This window comes from Dipodomys spectabilis, unplaced genomic scaffold, assembly GCF_019054845.1.
Source record: "Dipodomys spectabilis isolate Male_0828 unplaced genomic scaffold, ASM1905484v1 ptg000359l, whole genome shotgun sequence".
Classification (NCBI taxonomy): domain Eukaryota; kingdom Metazoa; phylum Chordata; class Mammalia; order Rodentia; family Heteromyidae; genus Dipodomys; species Dipodomys spectabilis.
Window position 1 is genome coordinate 1,636,981 of NW_024871036.1, and position 24,693 is coordinate 1,661,673.

The window sequence follows — 24,693 nt, forward strand, 5'->3', positions numbered from 1 at the left end:
CCGAACCAGGGGCTTGACCCAAGGAAGCACTGCTCTAATAATGCTGAATCACCCTGCCTCACCCTTTCTACAGGGCCAGATATTTTTCCTTGGGAATAACCAGCCTTGACTCCCCATTCACCAAAACCCTAGGCCAGGATTCTGGGTGAAGGAGTCCTGAGACAGGTGGCTCTTCAAAGCCTGGACTGAAAACAAGCAGGAGGTCATGGTGCCCCCATAGCAGTGTCTGACTTGGGGTAGGGGCAGTGTTGGTGAAATGGATGGGGTCCAGAAGGCTACATACATGGATGAACTTCATATTCCAGCCTAGATGCTTCTGGGTGACTTGGTGGATTCTTTGGGAGGATCAGGAAACCAGATGGACCTGGAGCACCAGCAGATGCTGGCAGAGTTCGGAAATGTGATCACCCTGAGAATGCTGTTGACAGCTGGAGTGGGGGGGGACAGGCAGGGTGTACATGTGTTGGAGGGGTGTGTTCTTCCCAGACATTCACCTTCTATCTGACCCCTAGTGCCCTCACCTCCCTACTGGGCTCTTCTGGGACCCTCCTCAGGGGAAAGGGTGACTGAGCACAAAAGACAAGGGCTCACACAGAATCGGGGTGGACTATCTTCTGCATCCAACACCCTCCCACCCCCAGAAAAAAGGAAAAATCGCAAGAAGGCAAGTGTGGAGGTGCTGTTCCCCACCTCTGACTAAAGCCACCAGGTCCCCCCAGGAAGAGGAAGGGTGCAATGCATGGCTCTGTGGCTCCCACTGCTTTAGGTCAGGAGCTCAGTGGAGCCCCCTCTTCATCCATCCCTGCATCTGCCCTTTTCCTGGGACACTGGCCACTATGGATGGGGGCGGGATCCCCGGATCAACATCAAACCCTCCACCCCCCACTCCTGGGGTGCATTTGTGGCAGAGTCAGGGCTGGCCTGCCTGGTGCTGGGGAGGCGCGTTTGGGACACAAGAGGGGAGGCAGGAGTCACAGGTCTGGGTCCGTGGGGGGTGTGGTGTAGGGGGAGGTCGTGAGGTGCAGACCCGTGTGGCTTCCACTGGGGCCGCGACCGGGTCAAGGCTGCAAAGAAGCCAGGGGTGCAGCATCAATGGGTGACTCCAAGAGGCACCACAGGTCCAAGCTGGCAGCAACCTGTTTCAAACAAGGTGCCACAGGTAGGACAGGAGAAGGTGCCGGGGCAGGGGTGGGCAAGTGGCAGGGCTGAGCTCGCCCCCTTCACAGCTGAGCTCCTGGTGCAGGGGCCTTGGACTCAGGGCCTACCTTGCCTCTGAGTCTCCCTAGGGCTGTGAGAGGGATGTGCCTGCTGTGCGGGCTTTGTGTCCTCTGTGCTCCTGGCCCAGACCTGTGCTCCTACAGCAGCGGAGGCCAGTCATGGATGCTGCCACCCCTGGTGTATGTGCCTGACTTCTCTACTCTCTCTGCACCCACTTCTCACCCAGGATGCCCAGCCCCTGCTGTGCAAGTATGCCAGCTCCCATGTACCCCTGGCAACAGCAACTATGTGCCCCTTCGGCCACACCTTGTTCTCCCCTCAGTCACACCCCCTCCCCACCTCGGCCATGCCCCCATCCCTGATTTTGTGCTTCCCTGACTCTGCCCTAAGGCTACCAGGCCATGGCATTAGCAGTCTCACCTCAGCACAGGGCTTCCCCCCAATCCCAGCAGCTGCCTGCCCAACCACTGGGGGAGACTCTTCTCCATCCACCCCACACATCAAGCAGGTGCAAGGTACCACTCTGTTATTATGTGTGTGTGTGTGTGTGTGTGTGTGTGTGTGTGTGATTGTCCTCTCAAGGACTCAGAACACTGAATCTTTAGGGATGACAACACACAGCACACTTTAAAATAAAAGCACAAAGAACCCTGTGTAATGGATTCAGCACAATGTGCCTTTTGAAGGACTCAGTACATAGCAACTTTTGGAATCCTCATAGTAATTTAATTACCAATAAGATTACACATGCCATTTTGACATCACTAAAATATCAAAACATTATGACATTAATGTCATAGTGACATTAGAGACATATTGTGAATTCCATTTCTGTGATTTCATTCTATTACAAGCTAGCAATATTGGTGGATATCAGAAATCCATTGGGACCTCAAAGCCATTGTGACATGAAAATCCCTTTGTGACATCACAGTGGCATTGTGATATCATTAACCTGATCTGACATCACAAACCTGTCATGTGCATTGTGACCTCATCACCAATGTGACATCACAAAGCCATTGTGATATCACATTGCTATTGTGACATTACAATCACCTTGATACCTCCCAAAACCATTATGACATCTTTAGCACGTTTGAAAAAACACATGGCCTTTGTGACATCACATTCCCTTTGTGTATCCATATCCTCATTGTGAAATATCAATTGAGATCAAATATGCCATTGTAATATCACAAAGCATTTACAATATAATCATTGGTGTGACAAAATATTGTCATTATGACAACAGGTCATTGTGACATCACAAATCTGTAATGACATCATACCACTATGACACCACATTGTCATTGTGACAACATATATACATTATGAAGGCCTATTATGTGATTTCGTTGTATTTCAAAACACATTTTGACTTCATAACCATTGTAATATGACAATCTTTGAGATATAACATTGCCATTGTGATATCTCTAAACAACTGTGACAACTCAAACATGTCCTGTCCTCATAAGTTTTGTGACATGTTGCCACTGTGTTAAGCCCATAGAGAGCTCAATCTATTTTTGACCTCATATTATTTCAGGTATGATATTAAATATTAGAAATATACTGTGATATTATGAATATTGTGACATCACTCTGCTAGACGTAATGACCATTGTGTCACATTGTCACATCACAAATCTGTTCTGACTTCATCACATTTGGGCCAACAAATGACTTTGGAATCCTCACAATCCCATTCTAAACTCATATACTCATTATGAGTTAATGACAATTGAGGTCTGAAATGCCATTGTCACATCACCAAACTACTGCGACATCACAAAACTATTTTGAACTCATCACTATTATGCCATCACCAACTAATTGTGACATAAAACACTCTTATGACATTATAATATGACATCATATTGCAATTGTGATATTACTGAACCCTCATGCTTTCACAAACCTATTATAATCTCACCACATCTTAGAAAATTATGGCCTTTGAAACATCAAGCTCCTTCCGTGAACTTGTATCATTGTGAACTTGTAGCAATTGAAAATTGAAATAAGATGTGATATTGCAAAACAAGTTTTGACATCACTAACCCATTTTTATATCATTAACACTTTGACAACCAGAACCTGTTAGGAACCTTACCACTTCTGACAAAAAAACATGGCCTTTGATTCATCAGAGTTCATTTGTATATGTCATTGTGACTTCATTCTCATATCCTCACTATATACTAATGGCAATTAAGAACTGACATGCCATTGTGACATCATAAACCCTTTGTGACATCATCACCAGTGTGACATGACTGTCATTATGACACCATCAGCTCATTGTGACATCACCAAGCTACAGTGACATCATTGCATTATGACATCGCATTGCCATTTTGCTGTCATAGACACATTGTGAACGTATATCTTGTGATTTCATTCTATTTCAAATGATCACATGCCATATCTGAAGTATGAGTTAAACAATTTTATGAACTCAGAGATGCCAAAGAGATCACACTGGCAGCATGTCAAAAAATTTATGAGAATAGGAAAATTTTGTGATGTCACAGTGGGTTAGTGATATCATAATGGCAATGTGGTGTCATCAAGGTCACATTGTCACAGTGATATCACAATCACCTTGTGATATCCCAAAGCTCTTGTGAGCTCTTAGCACAATTGAAAAAGCACATGGTGTTTGTAACATCACAGTCCCTTTGGGTAACCATAGTTGATATCAGAAACACTGCAGTGACATCACAAACTCATTGTGATATCACATTGCCATTGTACCACCATGATCACATTGTGACATCCCAAACCGCCATTTCTGTACCCATAGCCTCATTTTGAGCTAATGAAAATTGAGATCATACATGCCATTTTAACATTGCAAATACTTTGTGACATCATTACCAGTGTAACATCACATTGCCATTATGACAACATTAGCCAATTGGGACATCATAAAACAATGACATCATAGCATTATGCCATCACATGGTCATTGTGATGTCACAGATACATTGGAATGCCTATTCTGTGATTCCATTCTATTTCAAATGTGGCAGGTGGGTTGATATCAGAAATATATTGTGACCACATAATCATTATGGCATCACAATACCTTGATGACACCACATTGCCATTATGATATCACTAAACCACTGTGACATCACAAAATTTTCCTATTCTCATAAATTTTTTGACATGCTGCCAGTGTGATCTCTTTGGCATCTCTGAGTTCATAAAATTGTTTAACTCATACTTCAGATATGACATGTGGTATCAGAAATCCACTGTGTCATCATGACCACTGTGACATCATACTGCCAGATGTCATCACCACTGAGTCACATTGTGACATCACAAACCTGTTAAGACCCATTACACTTTTGCCAACATATGCCTTTGGATACATCATTATCCCTTATGAACATATATTCATTGTCAATTAGATATCTGGCATGAGAGTGTGATATCACCATCCCATTGTGAAATCACAAACCTATGTGACCTCATCACCTGTATGGATCACCATTTGTGACTTCAAAACAATACTAGCTCATGTAATGATAACATCACCTTGCCAATGGGATATCTCTGTCCCCTTGCATTTTCACCAACCTATTATGTCCTCATAATATTTTACAAAATTTATGGCTGTTCTCACTTCTAGCTCCGTATGTAACTTGTATTTCATTGTGATCTTGTAGAATGAAATTGGACATGTAATGGTGATCTTACAATTCATTGTGACATCACTATCCAAGTGTGACATATCACCACTGTGACATCACAAACCCATTGAGACATCACATTGTCACAGTGATATCATGATCACCTTGTGATATCCCAAACCTGTTGTGAGCTCTTAGCACAATTGAAAAAGCACATGGTGTTTGTAACATCACAGTCCCTTTGGGTAACCATAGCCTCATTGTGAACAAAGGACAACTGACATCAGATATGCCATTGTACCATTATAAACTCTTTGTGACATCATCTACAGAGTGAGATCACATTGTTGTTAGGATACCATCAGCCAACTGTGACATCCCAAAATGACAATGACATCATAGCATTATGATATCTCATTTTCATTGTGAGGTCATAGAGACAATGTGATTGCCTATTCTGTGATTTCATTCTATCTCAAATGTGGCATATAGGTTAATTTCAGAAACCCACATCACCATTGAGCCATTGCAATCCCTTTGTGACATCATATTGATATTATAATATCATTAATGCAATGTAACATCACAAACCTGTCTTGTCTTCATAAATTATTAACAAGAGACTACCTTGACCTGGGCTGGATGCCCAGAGCTAATTGTAGCCTCAACCATGAACCCTCAAACCTCCAAAGAGCAGCCCAACCATTTGTTAACTGGTCTTCAAACAACCAACCCCCAAAATAATCATCTCCAAAGCTCCACACTTCAAAGGACAAGGCTTTTTCCTTTCCCTTCATCCTCCATCTCTACAGACATGTCCTACTTTTCAGGTCTTTTCATTTTTTCCTTCCACAATTCCCTTCTTCTCTTCAGGTTGCTGTCCTCTTGAGAGGCCTTCCTTGCCCTATCCAGGTGGCCAGTTGCAGTACTTCACCTACTGCTTTCCCTCAATTTCTTCTCCTCCCAGGTCTTTACCTTCCTGCAGTCTCATCACTTCTTTCCTTCCAGGACTTTCCCCTTTTTCTTCCCCCTTCTGTTGCTCTGAACATGCAACCTATATATAGGCTGTACCCTGACCCCACTAAAATATGTTTCCTGCATAACAGTTTTCAATCATCACTTCCCAAATGTCCATGCCCAATAACTTCTTGGCAACTCACCATGTGGGGCTTAACAACTTATCTCTTCAGCAGCATGTCCTGCCCACTCCAGCGGCATGCACCCCCCTCTCTGGTGGTCCAGACCAGGAGGTCATGATGACTATCTGTTCCCGTGGATTATAGGGTCACTGCTGGTTATTACAGTGTCCTCATGGATAACTAGTAGTGATTGAAATTGGACAAATAATTGTGATATTACAAACTCATGACCTAACTAACCCATTGTGACCTCAAAACCACTGTGACATCATGAACCCATTGTGACATCACATTGCTGTTTAGACACCAGGATCACATTGTGACATCCCAAATCTATGATAACATTTTATAACCTTTGAAAAAATGCATAGCTTTGTGACATAACAGTGCCTTTGTGTACCCAAATCCCCACTTTGAAATATTGACAATTGAGGATCAGACATGACATTTTAACATCAAAAAGTTTGTGAGGTCATCACAACTGTGACATCACATTGTCGTTGTGATACCATCTGCTCATTGTGAAATCACAAATCTAAAATATGATAAAATTATAATTTCACGTTGTCATTGTGATATCATCGACACATTATGAATGCCTTTTCTGTGATTTCATTCTACTTCAAATGTGGCATGTAAGTGGATATCATAAACAAATCATGAACTTATAATCATTGTGACATCACAATCCCTTTTTACATCATATTGCCATTGTGATATCACTAACACACCGTGACATCACAAACCTATCCTGTCATCATAACTTTTGTGACATGCCTTTTTTCCTCATAATCTGTTGGCGACCTCATTAGATTTCACATATGACATTTGATATCACAAATTCCCAGTGACATCATGACAATGGTGACATCACCCTGCCAAATGTCATAACGATTGTGTCAAATTCTGATATCACAAACCTTTTAGGATTTCAATATGTGACAACACATACTTTTGTAGAAACCACAGTCCCTTTGTGAACTCATATTCTCATTGTAAGTTAAAGACAATTGAGAACCATCATATCATTGTGACATTGCCAGCACATTGTGACATCACCAATCTTTTGTGACTTCATCACCAATGTGGCATCATCAACTATTTGTGACACTAAAACAATATTCTGACATGATGTAGTGAGTTGACATTTCCATGGTGATATCACTACCCCACTGTGTTTTCAAGAACCTAATATGACCTCATAACATTTAAAAAAATTCATGTCCCTTAGGACTTAAAGCTCCTTCTGTGAACTTGTATGCACATTATGAAATAGTAGCAATTCAAATTGGACATGTGTTTGAGATAATACAAAATCATTATAGCATAAAAAACCATTGTGACCTCATCACAACTGTGAATCATAAAGCTATCATGACCCCTAAGTACATTTGAAAACACAAATGTTATTTGTGACATCACAGTCCCTTTGTGTACCCATATCCTCAATTTGAACACATGACAATTGAATTTATATATGCCATTGTAATATCAGGAAACCCTTTGTGACCCCATCACCAGTGTGACAACACATATTCATTATGACACCATCACCAATTTAAAATGACCTCATAGCATTATGACATTACAGTGTTATTGTGAGGTAACAGAAACATTGTAAATGCCTATTCTCTTATTTCATTCTATTTTAAATGTGGCATGTGGGTTGATATCAGAAAATCATTGTGATCTCATAAATATATGGCATCACAATCACTGTGACATCACAGTGCCATGGTGATATCACTTACACACTGTGACAACACAAACATGCCTTGTCCTAATAAGTCTTGTGACGTGCTGCAATTGTGATGTCTTAGGCCCTTTATGAGCTTGTAATCTGTTTTCAAACATAATATTTCAGTTATGATATGTGATATCAGAAATCCACTGTGACATCATGACCATTGTGACATCATACTGACAGACATTATGACCATTGTGTCACACTATGAGATCACAATCCTCCTAGGACTTCATCACATTTGTGACAACACATGCCTTTGGAGATACCACAGTCCATTTGTGAACTCATATTCTCTGTGATTTCATGACAACAGAAACTTTATGCCATTTGGATATCACCAACCAATTGTGACATCATAGACCTACTGTGACCACTTACCTGTATGGCATCACCAACTAAATGTGACATTAAAACTTTTTGTGATGTCACAATGTGACACGATGTTCATGACATCTGTCAGTGTGATGTCACAATGGTCATGATGTCACAGTGGATTTCTGGTATCTCGTGTCATACATGAAATATGAGGTTGTAAACAAATTATCAGGGCAAAAAGTTCTAAGATATCACAATGTCAGCATGTCATAGAAGTTATGAGGATAGGAGAGGTTTGTGATATCACATGGTATTAGTTATATCACAATGGCACTGTGATGTCACAACGTGATTTTGATGTCAAAATGGTTATGTAGGCACAAAAATGTGTTTCTGATATCAACTCTCATGCCACTTTTGAAATACAATGAAATCACAGAATAGGCATCCACAAAGTGTCTATGATGTCACAATGACAATTGTTGTCATAATGTGATTATGTCATTGAGTTTGGTGATGTCACAATGAGCTGATGCTCTCATAATGAAAATGTGATGTCACACTGTTGAGTATACCACAAACACTTTTTGATGTTACAATGGTATGTCTGATCTCAATTGTCATTGGTTAACAACAAGGATATGGGAAGACACAGGGACTGTAATGTTGAAAAGGGCATGTGATTTTTCAAAGGAGCTAAGAGGTCATAATAGATTTGAGATGTCGCAATGGAATCATGATGTCACAATGACAATATTGTCACAATGGGTTTGTGATGTCGTGCTAATGATGATGTCAAAATGGGTTTGTGATGTCACAGTGAGTTGGCAATATTACAATCAAATTTCCAATTTCAATTGCTACTAGTTCACAAGGAGGATACTGTAATAGTCAGTAGGGCCCTGATAACCTATAGGGTCCAAGAATCAGCCTGGCCCCATCTCCTGGCCAGCTGGAGAGGACAGGGCATTCTGTGGGAGGGGCTGGTACATTAACCACCAAGTGTTGAGCTGTTAAGAAGTGATTGGGCTGTGGGGAGTTTTGGATGTTACAGTAGAAAACTGTTGGCAGTTGGAGTGCAGAAAGGCTACAGACTTTATATATGCTGCTTGTTCAGAGCAATGGAAGGGAAATAAAATTGAAAAGTTCTGGAAGGAAGGAAGTGCTGTGATAGAAGAAGGGGAAAGGCCTGAGAGGAGAGAAAGTTGAGGGAGAACAGGAGGTGAAGGATGGCAACTGACGACCCAGGCAAAGCAGTTGAGGCCTGTGGAGAGTAGAGAGGCCTGAAGAGAAGAAGGAACTGGTAGAAAGGAAAAAGAGAAAGACTTCAAAGGAAGTATAGGTCTGTAGCGATGGAGAGACAAAGGGAAGGGAACAAAAAGGCTTGCCCTTTGATGTTTGGAGCTTTGAATATCATAATTTTGGGGGTTGGTGGTTTGGAGAACATTTATTATATTAAATGTGTCTCGATGGATTCTCTTGAACACTAGAGGTCCTAATTTTTGGAGACCCCATGGAGATTAATCCGTTTGGATGGCATCAGGCCTTGGCCCAGGGAAAATTCCCCATAGGTGAGAGTGTCAGCCTTCAGGGCCTCGAGTGTTTGTCTCCAGAGGACAAACTTGGACAAAAATCATGTAGGTACTTTTAGGGGTGCGTCTGGGTAAGCTTGCTAGCCTGTTTTTGGAACCCCCTCTAGAGGTCATTTGTGGCTTCCTTGGGAAACCATCTGGAACCTCCTTGAGAGGTAATGTAGGGCTTCCTTGGGAAGCCATCTGGAACATCATCAAGGCTGCATCTGCAACTTCCTTGAGAAGCTATCTAAGACCTACCCTGGAGGTCATCTTGGGCCTTCTCCAGTGGCCATCTTGGAATTTCTCCAGAGGTCATCTGGGGCTTCCTCAGGAGGCCACCTGAGACCTATTCAAAAGTAGTCATTGGGGATTCCTTAATTGCCAACTTAGGACGACTTCCTGAGGTCATGTGGAGCTTCTTTGGGAGGTCATCTCGGGTTACCGTGATGAAAAATCTGACTGTCTTCAGACATCATCTGGGACTTCCTTGAGAATCTATATAGGACCTTCTCTGGAAGTCATCTGTCGCTTTCTCAAGAGGGATATCTGGAACCTTCTCTGGAGTTCATCTGTGGCCTACTTGATTGGCTTTCTGGGAGCTACTCAATAGGTAATCTCAGCCTCATTGAGAGGACATCTGGGACCTCCTTTGGAGGTCATCTGACACTACCTTGGGAAGCCATTTGGAACCTCCGTGAGAGGTCATCTAGGGCCTCCTAGGGAGGATATATATGAAATCCTCCAGAGGTCATCTGCAGCATCCTCAAGAGGCAATCTGGGATGTTCTCTCTGTCATCTGGGATCTCTGTAGAGGTCAAAATCGAGTGGTGTGGGACATGTGAGTTAAGTGTCTGTGGCTCTTGGTCTGTGTGTGTATGCTGATAGTTCTATCTGTGTCCTGTATGCACCTCTGTTTACTCCTTTTCTCAGGATGGGAGAACAGGCCTAAAGTTGTTATATCCAAAAAATATTCTCCCCCAGGTTTACAGAATCCTTCAGAGGAAGTTGCCATCAGCAACTCTAATCTAAAGTCCTTCCATACCAGGCTACTTGTACCAGCCTGAGGTGTTACAACGTGGTATGTTACCCTTATTACCCTTGAGACAGGAACATGGAGAAGATGGTGGGCAGGCCCCCTTTCTAATATATTTTTCCTTTACAACTAGTGACCTGTATAACTGGAAACAGCAAAATCCATCCTTTTCAGAAAAAATAAAACCAGGTGCGCATTACCTCATTAGAGACAGGAACTTTCACACAGAAGCACATCTGGGATGAGTGTCAGCAATTTTTACAGCTATGTTTCACGTGGTAGGAAAGGGACTGAATCCTGCTCAGTGACTTAAAGGTGGTCCTTGGAACACACACTACCCCCACTATTGAACCAGACGATTTGGTGTTTTCTTTTTGGTAGTTAGTTGGAGATAAGAGCCTTAAAGGATTTCCTGCCCTGTCCTTATGCCTCTATCCTTCTAACTCAGCCTCCTAAGTAGCTAGGATGACAAGCGTGATGCTTCAGCATCCAAACCACGGTTTCTTCATGTGCTGTGGAACCAGCTCTGGAACCTTTCATCGTCTATGACCTCCCGACACAGTGGACCCTGGCACACTGTAACTCGTTGTTGTATAAATAAATGAGCTTCGGCCAATGACAATACTACAGAAAAGTCCCATCCCATACAGGTAAGCATCCTGGGGGGCCGGTCAAAATCTAATGTAGCTCCCCCAGTTCTCCTTCTTCCCACTTCCTGCCCTCCTGGTGCCACCTCACTTAACTGTTTTGGCTCCAAGGATGTGAGCCACAATGTACTAGCTGGATTCTGGGTCCTCTGGGATGCCTATCTTCTCAAAGATGTCTGGCCAACAGCTGACGAGTTCTGTGGCATTCAATTCCCTACTCAAGTGTGAACAAGGTTGCAGTGATCTGAAGGCCTTGCTCAAGGGGCCTCCTCTCCTCCCCCCGGGGCCAGCCAGGATGTTCTACCACATCCAGTCCCCAAGTTTCATGTTGCAGAGAAAGGATCCTCAAGGAGTGCCGGGTTTCTGAATCTCCCAGAGTCCAGTGCAGGTGCTGGGAATCATCTCTGTTCACAGATGGCAGGCTAGGGATGGCGAGGTCACAATCTCTGCTCCCCACGACATCCTCGACTGTGGTGGTCACCCTAGAGAGAGCCAGAGGGGAATCAACAGCTGCCGCATAAAGGCAGTCAAGGCAGGACGTTCATAGCAGGAGACCATCTGGCTGGGGAACTCAGCCTGTGCTGCTTTGAATGTCATTGTTTGGTGGCTGAAGTGATCTATCTAATTTGACCCATAATCCCAGCTGTTAGTGGAAATTGCCAGCTTCAAGAAAAAAACCCTGGAAAAGGTGATATTTCAGTTGTCCCAATCAAACTTAAAGGGTTCCAAAGTCAGCGGTCCCCTTTTCCTTCCAGACAGCTTACAGCAGGTTACAGAAACTGGTATTCAGAGAGCCTTAGCTAACTGCCACGGCCGGATACCGAGCAGGCTCCAGGAGGGGAAACACACTTGCCTGCCACTGCCCAGCTGGAAATGGCCTAGGAGGGACACAGATTGGAGTCTGCAGGACTCCAGGTCGGACTGCCAACTGGTGCACTCCCCCAGGAGGGAACACACCACCAGTGGAGGCCTGGAGCACCCTGCCCAGATGCCCATGGACACCGTCAATGCCCTGGGTAAGGTTGCCGTCTCATCCTCGGTCATGGTGAACCATCTACTCTGCAACAACGTTCACCGCTCCCCAGACCCTTCTAACTTCACACCCCCTGCCCTACTCCCTCACATCTCATTCCCTAATTACGTTTTGTATACACATTCCCAATCCTTGCAATAGCTCCAACTATACACACAAAAGCAGACTATCTGGCTGGAAGAGTGCAGCTGTGGTCACATTTGTCTCATAAGCATTCAGGCTGAAGACAGAAGCACAGGTGTCCACTCTGGTCTGCGGTTCACCTAGGCCTCCTAGAGTAGACCCATGCAGGCCCAGCAGCTACTCTGGGATACAGGACAGAGAGAAGAGATAGGTGGAAAGGAACATCTACTGAAACCTTCCCCCAAAGGAGCTATGAAACGGTGAAGGAGAAAACAAAAATTATGGCTAGACTCGTACTTGGCATTGATGAAAAAAGAACAACAAACACACACACACATGCACACACAAATAAAATGCTTTTGCTCTTTTTAGACATGGGGACTTAAATATATTTTCATTTTTTGTCATCTCCCTGCTCTCCCAACACACACACACATCCAGACTGTGACAGAAGACTAATCCATGCAGTACCTGCAATTTGCCAACTGATCACCCAGCTGAGCCGACAACTAGTACAAGGGAAAGATGATCTCTCTCTCTCTCTCTCTCTCTCTCACTCTCTCATGCACACACACACACGCACACACACACACACACACACACACACACACACACACACACAAACACACACACAGACTCAGAGCAGTGCCTCTCCTGAGAGTGTTGGTTCCTCCTCTGGACAAGATGCAAGCTAGAGCACGGGGGTCCTTTGTCAGAACCAGGGGCTCGACCCAAGGAAGTACCTGTCTAATAATGCTGAACCACCCTGCCTCTCCCTTTCTCCAGGGCCAGACCCATTCCCTGGGAACAACCAACCTTGACTACCCATTCACCAAAACCCCAGGTCAGGATGGTGGGTGAAGTTGTCCCGAGATAGGTGGCTCCTCAGAGCCAGGACTGAAAACAAGCAGGGGTCATAGTGTCCCAGAGGTGTGTCTGACCTGGGGTGGGGGCAATGTTGGGGAAATGGATGGGATCCTAAAGGCTACATACATGGATGGACTCCCTACTTCCAGCCAGGATGCTTCTGGGTGACTTGGTGGATTCTTGGGGAGGACTAGGAGACCAGATGAACCTGGAGCACCAGCAGATGCTGGCAGAGCTCTGAAATGTGTGATCACCCTGTAAGGACTGATGACAGCTGGGATGGGGGGGGGGACAGGTCGAGTGTATGTGTGTCAGAAGGGGTGTGTACCACCCACATATTCACCTTCTATCTGACCCCCAGTGCCCTCACCTCCCTAGTGGGCTCTTCTGGGACCCTCCTCAGGTAAAAAGGTGACCAAGCACAAAAGACAAGGGCTCACACAACAAGGAGGGCCTGTCTTCTGCATCCAACACCCACCACCCCCAGCATAAAGGAAAATACCCAAGACGGCAGGTGAGGTGCTGCTTCCCACCTCTGACTAAAGCCACCAGGTTCCCACCAGGGAGAAGAAGGGTACAGATGCACAGCTGTGTGGCTCCCACTGCTCCAGCCAGGGGCTCTGTGGCACTCCCTTGTCACTCTTTCCTGCATCTTCCCGTTTCCTGGGACACTGGCACTAGGGTTGGGGGTGGGATCCCTGGGCCGACACACACCCTCACCCTCCACCCCTGGGGCATATTTGTGGCAGGACCATGGCGGACTGTTGGGGGTGGCGAAGGCGAAGGAAGGGTGGGAGAGGGGAGACAGGAGGCATGGGTCTGTGTCAGCGGGGGAAGAAGAGGGCAGGAGGGTTCACAGGTTGTGGACTCTTGGCATCTATTCACCTGTGCTTCTGGGAGAAGCTGTAGGCATTGGCTCTGTGTGCATGTGGGCCTAGAGTCCAAGAACTGAGGGCTGGGACCAGGTTGGGGCCGAAAACCTGCCAGGGGTGCGCCATCTCTTTTGGGCAACTGTGAGAGACAACGCGGGTCCAAGCTGAAAGCACTATGTTTGAAATGTCATGCTGCTGGGAGGGCACAGATGTCTCTGCAGAAACATAGAGGGGCTGCACGAGTCCTCTGCTCCTCCTCCTCTTCCAACGTCACCCTGCCTCAGGTGCCAACATCACCTCCGTGCTCCCTATGCCGGGACCTCAGACTCAGGGCCACCATGGCCACTGTGCCTCCTCATGGCTGCCTGTGGCAGTGTGCCTGCTGGGCCAGCACCATGTGCTCTGTGCTCCCCCCCAGGACCTGTGCAATGTTCAGGGAGGCCGCCAGATGATGAAACTGTTTGCCCTTGTGCGTGTGCTTGCTCTTTTCTCTGCTCTCTCTCTCTATCTGCCCCCACTCCTCTCCTGGGACACCTAGTGCCTGCCCCCTCCCCCAGTGCCTGCCCCCATGCCCCTGGCCACTGCTGCCATCTCAGTGAGCACTGGTCCCTACCCCCTCCTTCCCTTGGCCATGTCCTCTCTTCCGCTAGGCTCTTCCTCCCACCCTTGGCTGCAAGCCCAGCCCTGATTGGGTCCTAAGGCTTCCAAGCCATGGCAATTGCAGCCTCACCTCAGCTCAGCACTCCCCCGCAAGCCCAGCTCCTTCCCAGGGGATTGATTCTCCCCTAGCCCCACTGCTGGGGGAGACTCTCCTCCATCTCCGTCCACTCCACACACCAAGCAGGTACACAGTGACCTCCCTGTGTGTGTGTGTGTATGTGTGTGATTGTTGGGGATAACAACCTCTCAAGGACTCAGAACATAGCACCCGTTGAGATGACTCAGCACACAGCACACTTCAAAAAACAGCACAAAGCACCCTGTGTAAAGGATTCAGCACACAGCTCCCTTTGAAGGATTCAGCATTTAGTACCTTGTGTAGAGTACTCAGCACACAGCACCCTTTGAAGGAGGGATTCCATAGCCCGCAGTGTAAAGGACTCAGCACATAGCATGCTTTGAAAAACTCAGCGTGTAACACTCTTTGCCAGGGACTCAGTACATAGCACCCTGTGTTAAGAGCACCCACAGCCCCCTTTGAAGGGCTGAGTATGTAGCACCCTGTGTAAAACAGTGCACAGCACCCTTCGAAAGACTCAGCACATAGAACAATTTTGAAAGACTCAGCACATACAACACTGTCAAAGGATTAACCACACAGCACCATTTGAAGGATAGTACAGAGCACCTTGTGTAAAGGACTCGGCACACAGCACTTGAAAAATTCACCTCATCCCTCTCTTCTCAAGGGTTCAGTACATAGCAGCAGCCTTTGGGATGAATTAGTACACCGCACCTTTTGAAGAACTCAGTACGTTATGTAATGGACTCAGCTCATAGCACCCTTTGTGATGACTCAGCAAACAGCACCCTTTTGAGGACTGAGCACAATACCCCAATGTGGAAAAGCCCTAGCAAACAGCACGCTGTGAACGACTCAGCACATAGCTGTATGTCACAAGTTCAGCTGTCATTAGAATTAGGGTGCTTTCTTCAGTATCACCATTCTTCAGAAACACTTCACAAATCCTACTAGTTTAGCCAAGCTGTGTTTTATGGGGGAGAGTCAACTGGGGGTCTTGAACTCAAAGCTTGGGGTCCCTTTCCCTGAGCTCTTTGGTTCAATGTGAGAGCTCTACCATTGGAGCCATAGCTCCCATTTGTTTTTTGGGTTGTTCTTTGACAGGTCTTATGGTGATCAGGAAGGGAAGGCCAAGTTGGGGTGTCTGTGGGCAAAGGCTCTTAGCTCGACCTGGAACTGACCTCTGTTTTCCTTGTGCCCCTGGGTACTGGGCCTCCTGGAGCTCTCTTGGCCTAGGGGGAACAGACCTGCTCTGGCATCAGCACTCAGGGGGAACAAAAGTCGGCTTGGCCCTGGTCACTTCCCAAAATTGAACTCTAGAGCACAATGGCATGGGGCTGCATAACCTGCATCTGGCCACCAGGGGGCAGGGGTCGCTCACTATAGGGATTGTACCTGGGAGTTGTGTTTACTCTTGCTTCCCTGGGGCTCCCATCATGCTTCGAAGCCACCCTGGATAGGGAAGTCCTTGACACTCTTACTTACAATTAACCATCAAAAGGCAAGTGGGGCTGTGGCTCAGTTAGCAGAACATTAGCCTTGAGCAAAAAAACTCAGGGATAGAGCCTAGGCCCTGAGTTCACACACACACACACACACACACACACACACACACACACACACACACACACCACATGCATGCAAAATCAGAGTTTTCTACACTGCATTCTTTGGGTATTCTCTGTCTTTTTCCCACTAAGCCTGATGGCTGTTGACCTAGGTGTTCGATGCATACACCACCACCTGGCATCTTTAATTTGGGGGAACAGAATGGCCTTCCCCTATCCCAGCTCTTTGATTGGGTCCTGGTCTATCCAGGCCCTTTGGGGCTCCTTTTACAGTCTCTCCAAGATGCCTTCAAAAGGCCTCACAGGCTGGGCACTGGTGGGTCATACCTGCCATCCTAGATACTCAAGAAGCTAAGATCTGGAGGATCATGGTGCCAAGCCAGCTTGGGCATGAAAGTGTGTGAGACTCTTATCCTCGATGAATCATCATAAAACAAGAAGTGTCCCTGTGGATCAAATGGTAGAGTGCCAGCCTTGAGAAAAAGAGCTCACAGACAGTGCTCATGGACAACAACAACAAGGAGAGGCATTGCATGTTGACTTTGGGATTGGTATGGGCCAAATATAATTGGAATTTTCAAATGCTCCAAGACAAAGCAGTACCTCCTTTAGTCCCGTGCTCCTCCATCTTGTCTCGCACCCTGGCCTTGGCCATGCTTTGAGTCAGCATGGCTCTGCCTTGATGGGAGGGCTCCAAAGAGGAAGATCCCAGAGCAATCACCCTGCCTCCTTCCACGCTTCTCACCCTGCTGCTTCTGCTCTTTGCCATAGACCTTCTTCCTGGAATCCATCCATGAGGTCATCACTGCCAAAATTGTGGTGAGTGGTTGGTCCAGTCTAACTCGGGGAAGTCAGAGGTGGAAGTCAGTCTGGGATTAGGAGCTTCTACCCTGTGTGTGGGCTGAAATCAGGGCTGACCTTTATTTCATCCTGAGCCTTGAAGTGGTGGAGAGATAGTGTAGACTCCACATTGAGTAAGGTAAGATCGGAATCTAGAGGACCACTTGTATGAGGTAGGCTGTGGGGCTCACGGGGCCACTGTTTGTGGTACTCCTCTCTCAGGACTCCCCACTCCCACTCTCATCCCTAAATGTTAGAATAGAAAGTTCAACTAAGTGGATCAAAGAGGGGACAGAGGAGTATTACTGTGTGAACCAGACTTGTGCTTCATATTCATCCTAGCCCCTACTTCCTATTTATCTGAAGAATGGCCATATGGGTTTGGGGGGGGGGAGGAATCATCCTAGATGAGAATGTGGCTCAGTGGTATATATGGTCACCTAGCATGACTGACACCCTGGGTTCATTCCATACAGAAAAAACTGGAAGGAGAGGTGGGGCTCAACTGTTAGAGTGCCAGCCTTGACCAAAAGAGCTCAGGGACAGTGGCCAGGCCCTGAGTTCAATGCCCAGGACTGGAAGGACAAATCTTTGTTGGAGGCTTTTCTTCCCTTTGAAAACAATTTATTGTTTGTGATAAGCATAACATGGGTCTCTTCCCTGGCCACCAATGGGCCATTAGATGTCCCTTGAATTTGGGCCGCTTCCCAGCAGCCTCTGTCCTACCAGACCCACAATTTATCCATCCCATCTCCTGGCAGATGGAGGCCTGAGAGAAGGTCACCTGGCCACCTACTTCTGGTGGCTGCCACGGCTTTTGAAAGTCAGTATGTCATATAGAGAGTCATCATCCAGATCAGTCTACAGAAGAAAGGGAGGGAGCACTCCCTCCTAGTCTGAGCCCGTGAGCTGCAGGCCACTCTGGATGTGGGGCATCTGCTGCAGGATGTGCTCCATGGGGGAGTTATCTATGGGGTCTGGAACTCTGACCTCTTCTCTGGCAGTTTTCTTTCCTAGCCTGGGATTTGAACTCAAGGTCTTGGTAAATCTGTAGCAATGCAAGGGAAAGTGCAGAGTTTCCACTTCTTGAGATCAAACTCCATGCAAAGCCAAAAATAAAAAAAATTAAGTGACTGAGCTGGAAAGGGGGAGTAGTTGTGGAGATGGGAAGGAAGGCATGGTAGGGGGGGAAACAAAGAAGGAGGCAACAATGTTCAATAGGAAATGTACTCATTACCTTGATCATTTAACTGTAACTTCTGTGTACAACGTTTTTACAATACAAATTGAAAAAAAAGTAGTGCTCAGAGAAGCATTTTGGGGTTAAGGGAAAGATGTCTGAATAGATGTAGAAAATTCTACACTGCTTTTTTAATGTTAAGTATGGAACTGAATAAACATAACTGCTTCCATTAAAAAAATTAAGGCATTGTCTTGGAACTGGGGCCAGTATTTCCAGCATTGCTGGGATTTGATCTCACCATCCAAGTAAATATTTTGCACCTTGGGTGAAGGCAAAGCTCACTGCCCTTGAGGAAAAGAAATTCAGGCTAGAGAGACCAGGGTCTGAATAAAAGGCCCTGCAATGGAAAAATATTTCTATATAGTTGTAATATATGATATATATTTACATATGTAAGTTTACATATTATGATTTTTATTATTGATTGTGCATTTATTTTTTACTTGATTCATTTATTTATTGTTTATTGTATTTAGTAATATTATATACATAATATTTAGTACATGTTGTGCATCTATTATAAAATTATACACAATAATTTAGGACATTGACTCCTTTTTCATCAATACTTTTTAAGTGTTGAACATGATACATAATTAAATGGAAGCCTTTGTCACAGTCTTCACATGTTTAGAGTCTCTCCCAAGTATGAGCTTTGTCTTATTTATCTTTGGACACCTTCCCATAGGGATTTCTTTAGATACTTAGAAGCCTTTTCTTGAGGATAGGCAAGTTGAGGGATAAAATTGTAAGGGTGGGTCTAGAAATTTGGCTTACTGGTAGAGAGCTTGCTCAGCATTCATGGATGCCAGGGTTTGAATCCTCAGGGCCACAACTCAGAAAAAGCCAAAAGCTGTGGAGTGGCTCAAGTGGTAGAGTGCTAGCCTTGAGAAAAAGAAGCTCAAAGACAGTACCCAGGCCCTAAGATCAAGCCCCAGGACTGTCAGAAACAATAGGCCACATGCCGGTGGCTCACAACTGGAATATTAGCTTCTCAGGAGGCTGACATCTGAAGACCACAGTTCAAAGACAGCCAAGGCAAGGAAATCCTGTTAGACTCTTCTCTCCAGTGAACCACAAAAAGACCCCATGTGATGCTGTGCCTCCAGTGATAGAGTGTACGCCTTGAGCAGAAGGGCTCAGGTATAGTGCCTAGGCTTGAGTTTGAGACACACATCAGGGGAAAAAGTGAGGGTTAATCAAAGTATTTTTCCTATTTGCTAATTAGGAGAACATACTCTGGAAAATGAATGCTGATGTACACCAGAATTGAAGTCAGAGCTCCAGGTTGAAGTGTAGAACATCCATATGCCCAGCCTCTTATGCTCTAGCATTATAACTGTGTGTCCTACAGGGTTCTGAAAGGTCCAATGTCGAATAGCTTAATACGTTCCCAAAGCCCTTTGTGATAAGCAGTTGACTTATATTGTTAATGTTATTACAGTTCTGAACCTAGCAGAGCACCAGTAGCTCATGCCTGTCACCCTAGCTCAGGAGACTGAGGTCTGAGGAATACAGGGTGAAGCCCACCAGGGCTGGAAAGTCTATGACACTCTGACTTCCACTTCTGAAAGGTCAGATGTTGAAGAGCTTCCTATGTTCCCCTTGGTGATGAGAAGTTACTTGCACTCTAAATGTTCTTAGAATTCTTGAGCTATAGAAGCAGGAAAGAAACATTATTGACCCATCCTGGGTTCAAATGAAGTTCTCAGGATCCAAGCCCTAGTCATGTTAACAGGATGAACTCCAGTGTAACACTGTATTTGAAGGCAGAAAACAGTTGCAAAAGCCAAGCTAGGTGAAGAGACCTAGGCCTGCAGGATTAGGAGGCAGAATGTACACACTCAACAGGGAAGTGAGCTGCAAAACCACTTCATTCATTCCAGGCATGGCCAGCAATGAGGGGAAACTGGAAACATTTGTTAGAGTTACAACAAGGTCAGGCTTTTCTCAGCCTCTTCAAACAATGACTAATTAACCTTCCTCCCTCAAGTGCAGGAACCACAAGCTATCTTTAGGATACCAATAGAGAGCCAGTGTAGTGGGGGGAGAGGGGAGGAACAGTAGACAAACCCTGCTCTTTGGTCTTAGGGAGTGGGTTCTTGACTCTCCATCTGTCAGATTTGAAGGCCTTTCTTCTACCTCTACCAGACCGTTCTCCTTCCTTCATTCTCCCCATCATTAATGTAAATCCCCAGTCCCAGGAGAGGCAGGGCCTTTTCTCTTCTGTCTCTAAGCACCTGAGTTAGAACCTGGCTCTGCCCTCTTGACTCTGGGGCCCTGCCTGAGAAGTGGGAAAGAGACAATCTTCCTGCTCTGTAGTGGTTTGAAGGTGATGCTGGAGGACTGGGACACTGCAGAAGGCCTCATGACTGGGACTTGTTCCCTTCTTTCCTCCTGACAACCAACACCAGATTCATCTATCTGTCTGTCTGTCTATCTATCTATCTATCTATCTATCTATCTATCTATCTATCTATCTATCTATCTATCTATCTATCATCTATCATCTATCATTTATCTATCTACCTACCTACTTAACTACCTACCTACTTTCCTGGCTATCTCTTTGCCGGTTGTTGGGTTGAACTCAAGGCCTGGGGACTGGCTCTAGAACTCTACTACTTGAGCCACAGCACAAATTCTGGCTTTTTGTGTATGTGCTACTAAGGAATCAAACCCAGAAGTCCTTGAATGCTAGGCAAGAACTCTCTCACTAATCCACATTCCCAGCCCCCTCATCTTTTTCTTTTTTTGGGGGGGGTCTGGTCATGGGGCCTGAACTCTGGGCCTGGGCGCTGTCCCTCGCTCTTCAGCTCAAGGAAAGCACTCTACTACTTGAGCCAAAGTGCCACTTCTGGCTTTTGTTCTTTTTTGCTTATGTGGTGCTGAGGAATCGAACCCAGGGCTTCAGGCATCAAGGCAAGTGCTCTACCACTGAGCCTCCTTCCCAGCCCCCTCATCTTTTTCTTAATGGTAGTTTTAACATAAGTATGCTGCCATTTTACATCCCCAAGTTTAATTTTCTGAATACAGGTTACTTCTACGAAAGCTTATCTTCTCTTTGGCTGCCTGGTTTGGGACTGTTCCTGCATTGGCCTCATAATAAATTGCAAAAAAGGCTGATGAGGGTGACCTGCTTTAGTCTGATGGCTGCACAGATTGTTCTGTGTGTCTTTTTGTTTCCAGTCCCAGACCTTGAACTCAGGATCTGGGCACAGTCCTTGAGCTTCTTTTGTTTAAGGCTAGCCCTCTACCACAGAAGCCATATGGCTCTAATTCTGGCTTTGTTGGCACTAAAGTTGGACAGTGGTCTCAAGGACTTTCCTGCCTAGGGTGACTTTGACCATGATCCTCCTATCACAGCCTTGTAAGTATGAAGGAGGACTGCTGAGAGGCACTGGTGCCTGCCTAATCACTGGTGTTGCTGATGTTCTTGGACAGACTGGTGAGTTCCCTATCCTCAGGTTTAAGTGATGGGAGCTGGAGCCCACAGTTCAAATCCTGGTCCTGCCACTTCCAAATGGCCGGAGATCCTTAGAAACTCATTACTATCCATATGAATACTAATGGAAAGTGATATATGTCATGATTGAGTGGGCAATTCCTGGATTATTCTAGGATAAAATCATACATAATTGTATTATATTAAACTGATTGATTTTAATTAATACTTCCTGAAGCATTTAAACAATCACATTCATTAAATGGAGGCATAATGAAATACCTAAGAATTGGGCGTCAAATATTTGAGAGATGCCATTTTTTTCTGCCAGGACATTCTTTAGTTAATTGGTATATACCTTTTTCTGAATGTAGTTTGGTATATGAAACTAGGATATATTATACCTGAAGAGTTTTTTTTTTTTTAATCAGAAATGCTTATAGCGAAATGTAGAGGTAAAGCCAAATTATGTATATTTGAAGACAATGCTTGGTTAGTCCTCTTCTCACATTCCCCATTCCCTTCATGAGAATAATTCACATTGTAAGAAATTGCTTAGAGTGTTTTTGGAGATATAGGTTGACTTTAAATCAGTGAGTAACTCTATACTGCATTTTGTTTACTTTATATACAAAAAAGCTAAATTCTTACTTTATAATTTTCCTTAGGCTTTATACTCAGATTTAATCTCTGATGGGTGACAAATAAAGATATAAACATTTTTTTAACAGTGGCTAAATTTAGGCTGAGGAATCTAGGTACAACGATACTCATGCACATAGGCCACATCAGTCATGAGACCATGATATCAAAATGTTAACCAATGCTTACTGTTGTCATGCTTATGAGATTTTGTGTATTATAAACAGTGGTTATTAGAATTTTTTTTTGTAATTAACATCATTTCATGGGTTAGGAACTGAAGTGAGACATTATACTCAGAACAAAATTTAAGGAGGCATCCAAAATTAGTTACCAAGATATACATCATGTAACACAATGTTATAAAAATGCAAGCTAAACTAAATAATTTTTGAAAAAAATCAACATTTATTATAAATACAGAATCAGTATGACTGGTTTTTCTTTCATCCAAGTTGCAATATGGCTTACATGATGACTTTTCTGGTTATATGTTTAGTTAGGTCTTGATATTTAGTTGGAGAAGTTATGTTCTTTCATATATTCATTTGTCAGATCAAAGAGGAAATTAAATCCATGCCAGAGTCAACATCCATATTAATGTTACAGATGTATCCTTCTACTCTGCCAAAGTTTCAAATCAGCTTGAGTAACTTGGGTCTTTTTTTGGATCTAACTAAATAGGTATGCAATTTTGTCAGTACTAAAACGATTTTGACCACCATTTTTTAAACTTACTATCCAGAAAAAACTTCTTTCATTTCATGAGATTTTTAATTTCATTTATATCATGTGTTGATGTTTTCCTTTACATATGCCACATTCAGTCTTCTACAAAGTGTAATTTGGAGTAGTTTAAAATTATGTACACTCAGCTACACTGCTCAGATTATATTATTTGTGTATTTTTTCTTGTTAAATCAGCAAGAATTAGTTATCAATATGGATACTATTGTACTTATTCATTGCCTTTCTGAATTGTTTAAATATGTCATGATTTTTTATTTTATTCTTTTAAATATGTGCAGATCTCACTCTGCATACAGTCACATTTGTTTTAAACAATTTGATCCATTCAAGGGATTTGCTATATTAGGTTCATCTAGATGAATTTAATTACAAATTAACACCACCGTATTTCTGAGACACAGTTATCTTTATGGCTCTACTCCAAGTTAACATATGTTTGAGGTTTTTGTGCATAAAAAAACTGGGAAAACATGTTTTTGTTGGTTGGGGAGTTCTACTTTGTTGGTTGTTTTTCCAGTTGTGGTGGCTTCAACATATGTGTGCATTTTATTACAATTGTTTTGTGTCTATATTTTGTTTCATATAACAGAAAGTACACAAAGAATCAGTGATTTAGAATGTTTCCTAATACAATTCTAAGAGAGACATTTGAAATTTTGTGATAACTGGGAATGGACAGGTCTTCACATTGGAGGGGTTAGCAGAATAACAGAGACATTGTTTGACATGATTTGAATTCTTCCTCCTCTTGCCTCACTATTTCCAATAATATTACTTCAAAGTCTTTAGTGAAAAGAAAATAATTTTGTATGTATGAAGTCAGAATTTTTGGTTCAATTGGGACACTCTACACATTCATATTCATTTTAATTCAAAAATCTTCTTTCCTTCTTTTAAAATCAAAGATGTGAAATATAATGCTAAAATAACATCTACTAATTTATATGAAACGGTCCAAACTATTTTCACTTCACACTATATATAACATAGAGTGTAATAATAATAGTGAGTAATATAGTATGTAATAATTAACTTTCGGGTAAGTCAATTATAGTGGATTTTTGTGAGATATTGAGTAATAGTAAAACTTATATTTGATTCTATTAAAAAATTCAATTACATCTAAAAATAACTCATAGTTATAAACTAATGCTGAAAAATAAGATTGTTTACTGGAAAAAGCCAGAAGTTTCTAGAAGTTTGCTTTTTAAAAATTGTCTTGGATCTGGGCTGTGGTGGCTCATG